The sequence below is a fragment of the Rhincodon typus genome, chromosome 13 (genome assembly GCF_021869965.1).
Source record: "Rhincodon typus isolate 14 chromosome 13, sRhiTyp1.1, whole genome shotgun sequence".
Classification (NCBI taxonomy): domain Eukaryota; kingdom Metazoa; phylum Chordata; class Chondrichthyes; order Orectolobiformes; family Rhincodontidae; genus Rhincodon; species Rhincodon typus.
Genome location: NC_063344.1, coordinates 14,018,982 through 14,035,763, shown reverse-complemented (window position 1 = coordinate 14,035,763; position 16,782 = coordinate 14,018,982).

Below are 16,782 nucleotides of genomic sequence, written 5' to 3'. Positions count from 1 at the left end.
ATGTGCTGTGGGTTGACCCACAACGCCCTTAGGGAGGGAATTCCAGGATGTTGACCCTGCAACAGTAAAGGAATGATTATATATTTCCAAGTCTGGATGGTGTGTGGCTTGGAGGGGAACTTGGAGGTGGTGATGTCCCATAAATCTTCTGCCCTTGTTCTTCTAGATGGAATTGGTCATGAATTTGGATGGTGCTGTCTAAGGATCTTTGATGAATTTCTGCAGATCATCTTTGACTTCTATTCTGTTACAATTGGTTTCCACATACGTAGGCTGTGTCTGTATGTCTGCATAAAGTTCTGAATAGTCTCAGGAAAATCATGTCATGCAGTTTTAAAGTACAACAAAACTCGCATCACTGCGGACCAGCTCAGGCACTTCTGTGCTCAATCGGGTTGTACCATTCAGGGCCAAGAAGTGGGAAGGGCTCCTTCTTGTCATCAGGCCTCCAGGATTCAAATTGAGTCATTCACCTCCAAGCTGTCACTGGTAATGAGGAACAAAAACAGAAGTTGCTGGAAAAGCTCAAAGACTGAGGAAGGGGCAACGGACCTGAAACGATAACTCTGATTTTTTTCTTCACAGATGCCACCAGACCTGCTAAGTTTTTCCAGCAACATCTCTTTTTTTGTTCCTGATTTAGATCTTTCAGTTGTCATTGGTAACGACTGGCTGCCGCATTTGCCTACATAACAGTCATTACAACACCAAAATATAGTATTCCAGCTACAGGAAAAACTGCAGCAACTTGTCTAAACATCTTTGACAATCTGCTACATTGTACTTGGAAGGACCATCAAGCTCCACTGCTGGAGACATGCCATGTTGACTTGTTCTTCCCTCATCATGACTGCGTCAAACTCCTGGAACTCCCTCCCAACAGCACTCCATGCAGTATAACAAAGATGAAGATATTAACTTGACAAGAGAGCTGTAGTAGCATGCTGTCTATTCGAATATAAATAAATAGTTTACAGGACCTACTGAGAGTCAGGAAATGGTTACTCTTAGATAAGATAAAAGAAGAAATGCATTGTGTAGACAATCCAGCTAAATAGAGCAGCTTCAAGTGTGAAATGCAGCCACCCAACTCCCAGACCACATGGTCAACAGAGTGCAAGAGGAAGGTAGAAAGCAGCCTTAAGTACTCAGTAGAACAGCCCATGGAGACAGCAGCATTAATGTAAATCCCAGTAGGAGCACCTTCACTTTGTTATCTTTAGTCAATCGAAGAGAAGGCAGATCTCCTCAAGGGCTGCCCGGGGCAGACACTAAACACCAGGGAATCCTGTGATGTTCCCCGTAGCAGCAACATACATTGATATAAAGGTTTGATGCTGAGTTGTAGTAAGGAGACGTTAGAGTAGGCTTGGCCAAAAATGGCAGGAATATCTAAAAGGAGGGAATTTCAGGACTCAACTGACACCAACAATACATAAATTAAACTTGGGAATGCACAGTTGCTCCAAAGTTCCCTCTGATTTTTCTTCTACCTGTGTGAACTTCCAAAGCCCATTACAACAGTGGCTTCTGGAAGCAGCAACATGACCATCATTGTGTGTGGGACTCCCCAGCAACTGTGCAGCTGTATTGGGTGCAGACAGGCTGAAGGAGGCTTCAGAGATAAGGGACGATTGAATTTAGAGCTAAGAACCCTAAAATCAGACCAAGAGAAAGATAGGTCAACAAACCAAGGGGTGAGGGGGAATGCAAATCACTTACAATGATATATGAATATATATAAATAAAGGTGACGCATTTGAGCATGTGCTAATGTTCTGTGCCAGTGAACGTTCTTTCTTGTTCTTTCAACTGACATCCTTCACCTTAGTACAAACAAAAGTAATCAATGCTCAAGTAAAGGTAATAGTTTTCATATATTTCCTGTCAATATTTACAATTTTATATCCATGTTATGACTTACTGCCTCTAGCGTTGCATAGGATACTCAACCATGAAATTGGATTTGCTGTGTTTTGTTTACAAAGCAATTATATTCTGATAAATAACCTGACCAAGATAGACATTGAAAAATCCCCAGACATCAATGCAACTGCACAAAACAATCAAAACGATGTGGACCTTATAAGCAAATCATTACATGAATTCCAAACATGAGCAAATGAGATGAGCTGGGGAGGTGATGGCCTACTGATATTATCACTAGACCTATAATCCAGAAACTCAGCTCATGCTTTGGGAACCTGGGTTCAAATCCCACCACGGCAGATGGTGGAATTTGAGTTCAAGAAAGAATCTGGAACTAAGGGTCGAATAATGAGCATGATACCATTGATGATTGTCAGGAAAAGCCCATCTGGATTCACTAATGTCCTTTAAGGAAGGAAGGAAATTTATCATCCTTACTTGGTCTGGCATCTAAACCCACAGTAATGTGGTTGATTGTTAACTACCCTCTGAATAACATAAAACAAGGCAAAAAATAATTGTTTCAGAGATAGTAGGAATTGCAGATGCTGGAGAATCTGAGATAACAAGGTGTGGAGCTAGATGAACACAGCAGACCAAGCAGCATCAGAGGAGCAGGAAAGCTGACGTTTCGGGCCTAGACCTTTCTTCAGGCCCGAAACATCAGCTTTGCTGCTTGGCCTGCTGTGTTCATCCAGCTCTACACCTTGTTATCGCAAAAAACAATTCCTGTTTTTGTAAACAGGAAGAATCGTAGAGAGTAAACTTGATGATGGGTGATACACACTGTTAAATGCTGTTCATGAATTTAATTTTCCGTTGATTTTAATGGGAAGAAGAATTGGGGTGGATGCCTAAGGGTGGCTAAGTCAATATCATCTGTCTGGCACACATCTCCTCACATCCTCATTTGAACAGCCAACCCTCACACTCACAAATCTCTGTTTCTGCTTCCAACTCTTCAGTAACTCTTGAGGATTTAATCCCTGATCCACATCCAAACTTATCCCTCCCCCTCATCGATTAAAATTCTACTCATAGAATCTAAACCAGAAGGTATAAAACAGGAAGTGTATGTTGGATTTGAATCATGTTCTAATATTTAGTTAGATTGCTAAAGACAGATGAAATTAAATGAGAGATTACAGAGGCAGTAAGAAACACAGGGAAGAAAAACAAATTATTTCATGTTCATAAAATTTATAATATTGATGAATTTCTGAAGGAATGAAACTCCACATTCATCAAATTGAATTTTTGAGCAGATGGAGTTGTTTGGCTGCAACTATCCTTTATCACATAATTGAAATTCATCTTCTCTTGACTGTACCAGCCCCTTTTTGTCCTGTGTTAAGTGGAGAACCCATGGACAAGGATTTCAAGCTCATACCACTGGCTCCTTTTCAAAGCCCCGTCTATCACCGAATGGAGGAGCAGTATATCACTGATAGCAATTTCTGTATTTAGCTGAACAAGTGGTCACTGACCATGAGATCACAAGATAGAGGAGCAGAATTAAGCCATTCAGCCCATCGGGTCTGCTCCGCTATTCGATCATGGCTGATATTTTTCTCAACCCATTCTCCTGCCTTATTCCCGAAACCTTTGGTCTCCTTACCAATTGAGAACCTATCTCTCTCTGTCTTAAATACATTCAATGACTTGACCTTCACAGCCCTCTGTGTCAATGAGTTCCAGAGATTCACTGCCCTCTGGCTGAATAAATTCCTCCTCATCTGCAGTGCGAGGCTCAAAAATGATACTTTCAAACCAGATAGTTAAGAGTTAATTGTTAAGGGTTAATTAGCAATTGATGGAAAATACATGAAAAACAGGAATAGAGTTAAAGCATCTATTTTGGCTGGAAGGTAATTGCAATGACTGTGCCTTGTTATGGATACAGGCTATTTTACAGTGACACTCTTGTCTTTCTTCTACCTCTTACCTCTTACACACATTAAAAAAATCTTGCAATCTTCTCAGAGTATCATTCTCTGCCACTTCTGCCACCTACAATCCGACCCCACAACCAAGGATATATTTCCCTCCCCACCCCTATCTGCCTTTCGTAGGGACCACTCTCTCCGCGACGCCCTCGTCCGCTCCAAACTCCCCACCACCCCCGGCACCTTTCCCTGCAACCACAGGAAGTGCCACACTTACCCCTACACCTCCCCCCTCACCTCCATCCAAGGAGCCAAACAAACCTTTCACATCAGACAGAGGTTCACCTGCACATCCGTCAATGTGGTCTATTGCATCTGCTGATCCCGATGTGGCCTGCTTTACATGGGTGAGACCAAGCGAAGGCTCAGAGACCACTTTGTAGAGCACCTGCGCTTTGTTCGCGACAAACGACAACACCTTCCGGTCACGAACCATTTCAGCTCTCCCTCCCACTCCCTGGGCGACGTGTCCATCCTGGGCCTCCTCCAGTGTCACAATGATGCCACTCGGAAACTGGAAGAGCAGCACCTTATATTCCACCTTGGGAGCCTACAACCCAATAGTCTCAATGTGGACTTTACTCATTTCAAAATCTCCCCACACCCCGGCCTCATCCCATGACTAACCCTCCCTCTCATCCCTGCCTCCTTGACCTGACACAACCTGTCCCTCTTCTCTCCCACCTATCTGCTCCTCCCACCTCATTTATCAATCTCCACCACTGCCAACCTGCATTCACCTATCACCATCCCACCTACCTTCCCCAGTCCCACTCCCCCTCTCTCTATTTATTTCTGAGCTCCTTTCCCCCTCCCCATTTCTGAAGACGTGTCCCGACCCAAAATATCAACTTTCCTGCTCCACTGATGTTGCCTGGCCTGCTGTGTTCCTCCAGCTCCACGCTGTGTTATCTCTTGCAATCTTCTTTTGGTTATTAGCTAGCTTCCTTTCATATTTCATCTTTTCTCCTTTATTGCTTTCTTAGTCATCGTCTGTTGGTTTCTAAAGGCTTCCTGGTCCTCTGGCTTCTCAATAATCTTCACCACATTGTATGCTTTTTCTTTTGCTTTTAAACAGTCCCTGAGCCCCCTCGTCAGCCATGGTTGCCTTGTCCTCCCCTTGGTATGTTTCTTCTTCTTTGGTATGAATTTCTATTGTGTCCTGAATTAACCCAAGAAACCCCTGCCATTGCTGCTCCATGGTCTTCCCTGCTAGGCTCCCCTTCCAATCAACTCTGGCCAGCTCCTCCCTCATGTCATTGTACGTACCTTTACTGAATTGTAATTCCGTTATATCTGATTTCAGCTCCTCCCTCTCAAACAGCATATTATAGTCACTGCTCCCTTGGGGTTCCTTCACATTCAGCTCTCTAATCAAACCTGCCTCATTACACATCACCAAATCCAGAATTGCCTGTTCCCTAGCGGGCACTACCACAAGCTGCTCCAAAAAAACACCTCATAGACATTCCACAAATTCCTTTTTTTGAGATCTGCTAGTGACCTCAGGGAGGAGCATTTGCTCTCATTACCTAGTTTGGCCTCTGTGTGATTCCAAACCCACAGCAAAGTGGTTGACTCCTAACTATGCTCTGACCTGGTGAGTAAAACTCTTGATTGTATTCACACAGGTGGTTCATCATCACCTTCTCATGGGAAATTAGGGAATTGCGATGAATACCGTTCTTGCTATAAACGCCTACATTGAATGAATTAAAACAAACAATTACTCCACAATAATGATGAGCACTCTAGGCCTCTCTGCTATAATTAGCGTAAAATCCGGTCCATTATCTTTCCCGCACGAAGTTATAAATTCCCTAGAGTACACCCACAGTCCCAGCAATGGTTTCCATGCAGGAATGTGCAGAATGCTATCATTTAATTTGATAATTCCTGTAAAACATGTCATACCTGTGACTCATCGCAAAATGAATTATAGGTATTTAGTCAGCCGCAGATTGAGAATGAGTCAGAGAACTTTAAACAACAAAGATAAGGACACTCTATTAACAATTGCCATTGTGATTTGGTAGGAAGAGAGCCAGAGAGTAAGAGAGTGAGATACTGGTTTGTCACATGATCTGCAGTTTGCACCTGGAAGGTTCTGTCTCAGATAAACATTGCAGTAGATGGCCTTGCAGGATGTCCTCAAGCAGCTCAAGGTTATGTTGGACTAGTTTTGAGATGCACAATCTTGACATTAGCATCAGCAATCTGAGCTTGCTGGCTGGCAGGCAGGCAAGGACACTTGGCAGAATGGCAGGTGATGAGAGACGGAACGTTATCACTATGAAAGAAGAGAGCTGGTTGCTAGCCCAGTAGACTCAGTAATCACACTAGTCTGCTGGACTGGTATGAGCGCCTCAATGGCATCCACAAGCCATGATAACAGCAGTCTCAAGCCTCAGTCTGAGCTTCCAGTTCCAGGGATTGGCCACTACTTGCGGAAAGGGTAAGCTTCCAGCTCTAATGGAAGTCCTATTTCAGGGGAGAGCTAGCCCCACCATGTTCCTTGACAGTAACAATCTTTAAGCCTGCCAAAGCTCCAAACCCACCTGTCTCTTCTGATATACCACCCCATCATAACTGACATCTGGATTCTCTGATTTACAGCATCTGCAGTTCTTTCAGTTTTTATTTAGTATTCTTCTGAATCTTGGGGACCTGATGCACACCATTTCAATTTCCCACAGCAGTCTGACTACAGCCCGGTGTCCAATGAGATCCTATTTCTCTACTAAAGTAGACCGGAAGACATGATCTTCAGGAGAAGGTGGGGTATCTGAACGTTCGGTGAAGACCTTGAATGCTTGAGATTGCTAATTGGGAAAGTGAAGGGGGAATGTGGGCGGGTAGGGGCTTGGTGGTGGGGTGATGTTACAATGATTTGTGTGTGACGTTGATGTTTCACTGGATAGGTGATAGCCAGGGATGACTTTGACTGATGGTGTGAGGTCAATAAACTTTGTCCATATTGTAGCCAGGTCCTAGAGTTGATTTGCACAGCTATTTGCTCCTGTATCCCTTGCAGTGTGTGGCTGTAGGGCTTCCTGGTTTTTATAGGTAAGTGTTGTCTCTCCTTCACACAGGGCTCAGGCACCACAGAAACTGAAACCCCCACAGTGGTGTCATCAATGTCCAGCAGGTACAATGCTCTTCTCTTTAATAGGTGCAGGATGGCTTTAAGAAGTGCAATTGTGCTTTGATTAAAGTTATCTTCACATCAACCAGTTAAGAAGGCAACATGAATATTATTTGTCTCTTCCATCATTTCTATCAGGGACAGGTTAATTGCGCATTACTAACATGCCTAGAATCAGGACACGTTCAATTTCCAACCTGTTCTCTCACTGCTCTCTCATGGTTATTCATGGAACTTGACAATGTGAAATTTAGATGCCACAGTTCCCAAATTACAACAGAGACTACACTTCAAAACGTACTTCATTGGCTGTGGATTGCATTGGGATGTCCTGAGATGGAAGATGTGATATACTGGTGAGTTTCTTTCTTACAATCACTCTGGTTTATATTCTGTACAACCCAAGGTCACAGGACAAAACCATTAACTGAATGTAAAGAACCTGCAGCTATGCAGCTACATTTGACTAATGCTGAAACTTTTTCCTTCAGCCCAGGAGGTGCACACAGATTTGTTGAATTGTCTGAAAGCTGAGCAACTTCTGGGCCCAGAGCCAAGCACCAAGAACTTCTTTATTTTATTGAATTGTCAGAAAGGCTGAAACCACTCAGCGAGATGCTATCGAATGTCATTGACATTTCTGTCTTTTCTTTTAAAATCAGTCAGCAACAAAGGTGTTGTGCTTGGCAGTGCACGTGTCCAAGATAATCATTTCATGGCAGCAGGCCACAGACATACTGGTTCAATCACTTCTGCTTGAACTACGAGAATACAATCATGCCATTGTTCCCAGTGGTGACCCATGACAAATGGCTCCTGAAGATGGAATGGTCACAGAGTTCTTGCCAAAGTCAGCCACTTTACCCAACTATATGTCAGCGCTCCTCATGGGTAAATCAGAGGCAATTTTCCTGTAAAGGTGAAGCAGGGTGTGTCTCTTGCTGGATCTCACAATAAGAGCAGAATCGTAAGCATAAAACAGAAATTGATGGAAAAAACTCAAAAAGTCTGGCAGCATCTGTGGAGAGAAAGCATGGTTAACGTTCCGGGTCCAGTGACCCTTCTTCAGAACAGAATCATTATCAAGAACCTCACATAGTACTCAGCTGTGTTACTGGAGAGGCACAGGATGTTGCTGCTGTAAGGGCAGCCACCGGACTCCGAGGATTGTGGGGCGATCCAGGCCACAGGTAAATAATGGGTGAAGGGAGGGTTTGCTGGGTGGGTGGTCACAGCTAGAGGGGGCCGGGTTTCAGGAAGTAGCTCTCATCACCAAGGTCCAGTCTATTTAACAACCACAGAGTGTCTATTGTTAAGAGACAGCACAGAGATGACAATCTCATTGAATGATTCTGATTGCCATGCATTCTACATGGTAGCACGCTGACTGCAACTAGCTTAATACTAGGAGAGGTGGGTTGAGGCCTTAATGTAGTCAATAATTGGCCGTGTTAGGTTGGGTGGGAAGGTAGATCTTCCTTCCTTCCAAGAAAATACTCCAAAGCAGGGGTAGGGAGGTGGAAAGGCTCAGGTATACCACCACCCTAATTAACTACATGGCTTTCCCACCTCCAAGCTTGCCACCACAGGGAGTGGTATTATGGCTAGACGATTAATCAAGGGAGATCCTGGCAGATGGTAGAATTTGAAGTCAATAAAATGATTGGACTTAAGGGTCTCATAATGACCGGTATCAATTATTGAGGAGAAAGCCCTTTTGGCTTGTGAATGTCCTTTAGGACGGAAGCTGCCATCCTTATCTGGTCTGGCCTACACAAGACTCCAGACCTACAGCAATGTGGTTGACTATTAACTGCCCTCTGGGAAATAAATACTGGCCTAGCTAGTGATACCCACCATCCTGTGAATGAATTTTATGAAAAAGGGAGAGTAGAAGATTCCAGGCCGTTCTTTCTTGTGGTTTAGTCCTATGTTAGCACTGTGGAATCCGAGAGGCAGAAACATGTATGTTTGCATTGCATTTCCTCAGCTCACCTTTCAGAACAGATGGAAGAGAAAAGGTCCTTTGCAATGAAAATTAAACACAGCTGACTTCTCTTGTAACAAGGAAACCTCTTGCAGTACTCACCAGATTTTGTTTCAAATGCTCCCGATGTCTGCCTTTAATTTATCTTTGGGAAGTCTATTTGATTGATCCTGTTACTTAAACTGTTCCCAGACTGTGCAACTGCTACACTGGGATGAATTTTACCATTCCTACCAGCATATCTGAAGACAGAGAGGCTCATAAATAAATCTGCCATTTTCTTGCTCCCATTCAACTTATCCCCCTTATTATGGTGAATAGGAAAGCTATTACTTACAGATTGCCATCTGAAAATGGACCTCTTATTCCAACTCTCTATTTTTTATTAGTTAGCCAATCCTCTATCTATGTTCATATATTATCTCCAACACCATAGGCACTTAATAAATTACCTAATGAGCACTACCTTATCAAATGCATTTTTAAATCCAAATATATTACATCTACAGGTTCCTTTTTACCTATCCAGTTTGTTACCTCCTCAAAGAATTCTAATGAACCCGTCCGGCATGATTTCCCCTTCATGAAGCCATGCTGACCAGGCTTCAGTATATTTGTACTTCTAAATGCTCTGTTATTACATTCTTTCTAATAGATTTGAACATTTTCCCAAAGCTAACTGGCTTATGGTTACCTTCCTTCTGGAATAAAGGTGGTACATTAGCAGTTTTCCAATTTTCTGGAACTATCTCTATTGCTACTTCCTTAAATATCCTGGGATGCAACCCATTATTCAAGGAGACTGAAAGGTCTTTATCCCCATTTGTCTCCCTAGTTTTATTTTCTCTTGTGATCATTATTGCTTTTATTTCATGTACCCCTTTTGCCCCTTGATAATTTTGTATTTTTGGAATGCTGTTAGTGTTATTTAAAGTGAAGACTGATGTAGAGCATTTATTCAACCCCTCTGCCACTCCCTGGTTCCCCGTTACTACTTGCGAAGCCTCATTCGCTGAGGTTATGTACACTTTGATCTCTGTCTTACTCTTTATATATTTAAAGAAGCTCTTAGTCGCCTTTTTGATATTACTTGCAAATTCAACCTCAGCATTTTGTTTCTACCTCATTATTATTTGGGTCACCTTTTTGATAGATATTTAAACTTTCTCAATCCGTTGATTTACCACTAATCATTGCCACACTGGTTCCTCACTCTCAAACTGAATAATAAATTCTGCCATGTTATTTTTTTAGGATGCTTTTACTTTGAGATAATTTCTTGAACCTGCCTCATTACACATTACTAGATCCAAAATAGCCTGGTCCCTGGTTGAATCCATAATATGTTGTTCTAAGAAACTGTCCCAACTACACTGATAGCTAGAAATTCTTCCTCATTTCTACCTCTGCTAAGTTGATTTTCCCAATCTACAAGAAGTTTAAAGTCACCCATGATTAATGTTATTCCTTTTATACATCTCCTCATTATCTCCTGATTTATTCTCTGGCATACAGTCATATAACACAGAAACAGACCCTTCGGTCCAACCAGTCCATGCTGAACATAATCCCAAACTAAACTAGTCCCACCAACCTGCTCCTGGCCCATATTCCTCCAAATCTTTCCTATTCATGAGCTTATCCAAATGTCTTTTAAATGTTGTAACTGTACCCACATCCACCACTTCCTCAGGAAGTTCATTCCATACACGAACCACCCTCTGTGTAAAAAATTTGCTTCTCATGTCTTTTTCAAAATCTCTCTGTGTAAAAAATTTACTACTTATGTCTTTTTTAAAATCTCTCTCCTCTCACCTTAAAAATATGCCCCCAGTCTTGAAATCCTCCATCCTAGGGAAAAGACATCTACCATTAACTCTATCTATACCCCTCATTATTTTATAAACTTCTATAAGGTCATCTCTCAACCTCCTATGCTATCAAGCCTTTCTTTATAACTCAAACCTTCCATACCTGGCAACATCCTTGTAAATCTCTTATGAACCCTCCCCAGCTTAATAATAACCTTTCTATAACTCAATGACCAGAACTGGACACAGTATTCTAGAAGAGACCTCACTAAAGTCCTGTATAATCTCAACATGACTTCCCAATTCCTACACTCAAAGGGCTGTTACCATTAGGGACCTATAGGCTATTCCCACAAATATCTTCCTGCCTTGCTATTTCTTACCAATATGGACTGCACATCTTCTGATCTAATATAATTGCTTTGGTGGACTTATTTCATTTCATACTAACAAAACTAGGCCATCACCTTTCCTTTCCTGCTTGTACTTTTGAAAAATGATATACCCCTAAATATTTAGTTCCCAGCTTTGATCTCCTTATAACCGTCTCTCTGCAGTAGCTATTAAATCATACCCATGAACCAGTATTTGTGCTTTTAAAAATATTTGTTCAGGGATGTGGGCATCGTGGCTAGGTCAGCATTTATTGCTCTTCTTTTGTTGCCCAGAGGATAGTTAAGAGTCTAAATTAATTTAGTTTTTCCAATTACTATGTGCATTTCAATAAAGAACCATTAATTATGCCTATTTAACCACCTTTTTACTTTATCTGCTGCAGTTTTCAATGTTTGTACACTCTGTCCCTTCCCACTTCATTATCCAAATAGCTGTCCTGCCATAAGCTTTTTAAGTTTACATTTCCCCACTTTCAAACCATCCCAGCCCTAAAATTAGTTTGAAGTCTTCCCTACCGTAATAATTATTTGGCTTGCCTGAACACTGCTCCCAGCATAGTTCAAGTGAAGTCCACCCCACAAGAACAGCTCCCGTCTACTTCAGTACTCCTGCCAGTGCCCCATGAATTGAAACCCTTTCCGGTCTCTCCAATCTTTGAGCCAAGCATAACTTGCAAAAATAACTGCACTCCTCTAATTCCAACTCAAATCCCTGATCGCTATTGGCCTTCAATTCTGTAGGTCCCAAGCTTTCCTCCTTTAAGATACTCTTTCTGAGTCTTGGTGTCTCATCTTGTTTTCTAATGCCCCTTTTCATTAATTTGTTGCCCATCACTAATTGCCCTTAGACTGAATAGTTTGCTAGGCCATTTCAGAGGGCATTTAAGAATCAGCCACAATACTGCGGATCTAGAGTTTCAGATGGGCCAGTGTGTACAAGATTAGAAAATTTCCCTCCTTAAAGGGCACTAGTGAACCAGATGGGTTTTTATGGGAATGGTCCCATGGTTACCATTTCTAAGACTAGGTTCCATTCTAGATTTTTAAATTGAATTTAAATCTCATCAGCTGCAATGGTGGGATTTGAATCCAGACCCTCTGAGCATTAACCTGGCCCTCTGGATTGCTAATTGAGTGATATTTCCATTATTTAGCCATTCCCTAAGAGGGCCTTGGGATGTTTTATTATGAGAAAGTTGCTATATGAGTCTAAAATGTTATAGTAACCCACTATTTGATGCTACATAGTATGGCTCCAGGGACTTTATCATAAGCTGTTGCCTCATAGTCCAGTACAGTCTAAGGGAGTACTGCTCTGTCAGAGATGCCATCCGTTGCTTGTGACTCTTAACAAATGCCACAACAGGTGGTAGATGTGAAATATCTCATGTCACCTTTTCGAAAAAGTGAGAGGTTTAGTTTTTTTCCAGTGTCTTGACTGATATTTATCATTTAGTGAAGATTTCCTAAGCATTTTATCTGGCCATTATCCCATTGCTATATATGGGATCCTGCACTTTGGTTGCTGCTTTCCTCCATTACCATGGGAGATACTGTTCAAAAAGTATTTTGTTGGCACTTTGGTGCATCTTAAGGCAGTGTATAAATTAAGATTTTCATTGATGAATTTCTAGCATTTGCAATGATTTATTTTTGTTGATTTTTTTTCCATGTTTTGAAATTTATTTTTTGACATTTTTAAAATCTGGAAGGTTGGTGAAATAACAATTGATTGGTTGCAGTAAAAGCAGATTACACACTGTGCTTCTTTACCCTGTGCTCTCTAATATTGATTATTATTCATTTACAAGGAGATTTGTGACAGTCTGCTGAGAAATCTTTCAATCATTCACACTAACAGGAGAAGCAATCTACTTTTAACATATTCTCAAGCATTACATACATCTCAAAGATGACATAAATTCCTTTTGAATATGGCAAGTAAATATAGTTCTACTTTTTCTTACTAAGGCAACAATGAATCTATCTTTTGCATTGGCTCATTTACAAGGTAGAAATTTTAGAACATTCATTCAAGTTGCACGTGAGAACAGGGTAATTTTATACATGAGGTAGGAGCAATTTACTGCAGATGCTGAAATCTGTACTGAAAACAAAAAATGATGATGAAGCTCTGATGAAGAGTCATCTAGACTCAAAACATTAGCTTGTTCTCCCTCCATAGATGCTGCCTTATCCTCTGTGATCTACAGCATTTTTTGTTTTCAAGTTTATGCATAAGTTATTTGTACTGGTGCTCAGTTTTGGGAGTTCTACTCCCGTGCTCATTCTGGGCTTGCAATCAAAATACTTCAAGCTCAGCTGACTGAAAGACATTTCAAACATAGCTCAGCCATTGAGAATTAGCTACCAGTCATGTTACTGTATAATTTTTGATTCTTACAGGAAAAATTCAGTTTGTATTGACTCTTTCATAGATCTCTTCAATTTAGCCCTGCTATACAACTTTTTCCCACAACTATGCACTCTTTGCACTTCCAATATTGCAACAACAATTTGTATTCATATAACTTCTTTAATATAAAATGCTCTAATGCATTTGCACAGGGGCAATATGAAACAGACTGTGACGGTGAGCCAAGTACAAGTTTGAGACCTGATTCCACCATTTTTTTCTGACAAACCAGATGTTAAAAACCCTCTATGCGAAAAAAAAATGAATAAAATTGTTTCAGATTCTTGAAAATAAAAAGAAACTGCTGGAAATACTCATTGGATCTGGATGCATGTGCGGAGAAAGGAAAGTAGTAATTGTATTGTGGCTCTGGGACAGAGAGGAAGGGAGAAGTCAGAAGTGTGGGAAATGGCGGATGCTGTTGAGGGCTATGTCAGTCACAGTGAGGTGTGGGGGAATCTTCAACTGAAGAGAAAGGAAGACATAATGTGTGGAAGGTTGCATTGTCTGAACAGATGTGACAGAGATGGAGAAATGGAGAGAATAGAATGGAGAGTGAAACTAACCGTTTAGCCCTCAAAGTTTATGGAACAGGCACAATAGACCAAAGTACTTTATGGTATCATTCTACTATTCTTATTTTCTTTTATTCACAGAATGTCTCCATCACTGGCAAGGCCAATACTTGTTGCCCAACTGCTATCACCTTTGAAAAAGTTGTGGCGAGCTGCTGAAGGGGTCATATAATCATAGGGAAATTATTGCATATTCAGCCTATCAAGCTTCTCTGTACAGTGACCTTTCTTGAACTGCAGAAGCCCATGTGATGTAGGTAGATCTATGATGTCATTACAAAGGGAGAGTTCAGGATTTTGACCCAGTGATAGTGTGAGAATCATATTTCCAAGCCAGAGCGGTGTGTGACTTGAAGAGGAACTTGTAGGTGATGCTTCCATGTATCTGCTGCCTTCCCAGGTGAAAAGGTAAACAGTGAAAAACCAATAATACTTTGAATCTCGTTGCATTTTGAGGTCTACAAGATAAGTTGGACCAGTCTGTATCATTCACAAGCTTTACTGTTCCTTCTTCTTGTCCTTCTACTTGGTAGAGGCTGTGTGCTTGGAAGGTGCTGTCTGGGGAGCCTTGGTGAGTTGCTGCAATGCATTTTGGGGATAGAACGTGTTGCTGCCAGTGTTTGTGGGTGGTGGATGGATAGAATGTTGAAGGTGATGGACAGGATGCCAATTATGTGGACACCTTTGTCTTAAATTGTGTGGAACCTCTTCAGTTTTGTTGAACTCATCGACGTACACTCCTAACTTGTGCTCATATATCAATACAGATGGCATTAGCCAGTGGGAATTGGAATTAAAGAGACAGCCTGCTTCTGCAGTAGCTCTATATTCAGTAATAGCACAAGATCACAGAATCACAGAATTGTTAAGGGGCAGAAAGAGGTCATTTGGCTCATTGTCCCTGCACCTGTTCTTCAAATGATCATCATTTCCTAGGGCTATTCTCCTGCCTTTTCCTTATATCCTTGCACACTATTTCTGTCTAAATAATCATCCAATACCTTCTTGAAGGCATCAATTAAATCTGCGACTACAACACTTCCAAGTGATGCATTTCCATACCACTGTGTGAAAAAGCTTTTCCCACACCACCCTTGCCTCTTTAGTACATTGCTTTAGTCTACACCCTGATGTTTCTGTTCCTCTTGCGATTGGGAATGGCTTCTCCTTATTTACTCTATCAAGCCCACTCATGATTTTGAAAAAAACGTTCAATGGCATGAGTGGGATAACTGGGCTAAAGTTATCAGTCAATGTGTGCAAGCATTTTCCCTTTAAAATTTTTGCCAACAAGAGCAGTAGTATATCTTGGGAGGCCCATAAGGACCAGCAGCCTCCATGAATAAAAATGCCTTTACTCAGTAGTCCTCTAGAAACAGACCTCCATTCTGAACTCATCAAGTCAGACTCTTCTAACTCCTGCAGATTTGAGTAGCATAGCCTCTTAAAACAATCCGTTGCCGAACAAGATGGATAATAGTAATTCTGCCTGTAAGGCTTAGTCCCATAATCATAACTGCTAATTCAAAAGCAAACTCCTTTTGATCCAATGTTGTAGTGGTATTATCAGAGGGCCTAGTGGTATTATCACCAGACTATTATTCCAGAGACCCAGATAACATTCTGAGGACCCAGGTTTGAATCCTGCCATGGTAGATGGTGGAATTTGAATTCAATAAAAATATCTGAAATTAAGAATCTATTGATGACCACGAATCCATTGTCGATTGTTGGAAAAACCCATCTGGTTCACTAATGTCCTTCAGGGAATGAAACTTCCATCCTTACTTGGCTTGGCCTACATATGACTCCAGACCCACAGCAACATGGTTGACTCTGACTGCCTTCTGGGCAATTAGGGATGGGAAATAAATGCTGCCTAGCTAGCGACACCTTCATTCTGTTAATGAGTAAAGGGAAAAAAAATCAGTCCTGTCACATGTTACAGTGCTAAGTACTAAATTGCAGGGGAAGATGATTATCATTTTTAGTACAAGGTGCTATTACCTTACCGACACTTCCGCCATCTGCAATCCGACCCCACCACCAAAGACATCTTTCCCTCCCCACCCTTATCTGCTTTCCGGAGGGACAACTCTCTCCGTGACTCCCTTGTCCGCTCCACACTCCCCTCCAGCTCCACCACACCCGGCACTTTTCCCTGCAACCACAGGAAGTGCTACACCTGCCCCCATACCTCCTCCCTCACCCCCATCCCAGGCCCCAAGAAGACTTTCCACATCAAGCAGATGTTCACCTGCACATCTGCCAATGTGGTATACTGCATCCGCTGTACCCGGTGTGGCTTCCTCTACATCGGGGAAACCAAGCGGACACTCGGGGACCGCTTTGCAGAACACCTACGCTCGGTTCGCAATAAACAACTGCACCTCCCAGTCGCGAACCATTTCAACTCCCCCTCCCATTCCTCAGACGACATGTCCATCCTGGGCCTCCTGCAGTGCCACAACGATGCCACCCGAAGGTTGCAGGAACAGCAACTCATATTCCGCTTGGGAACCCTGCAGCCCAATGGTATCAATGTGGATTTCACAAGTTTCAAAATCTCCCCTCCCCC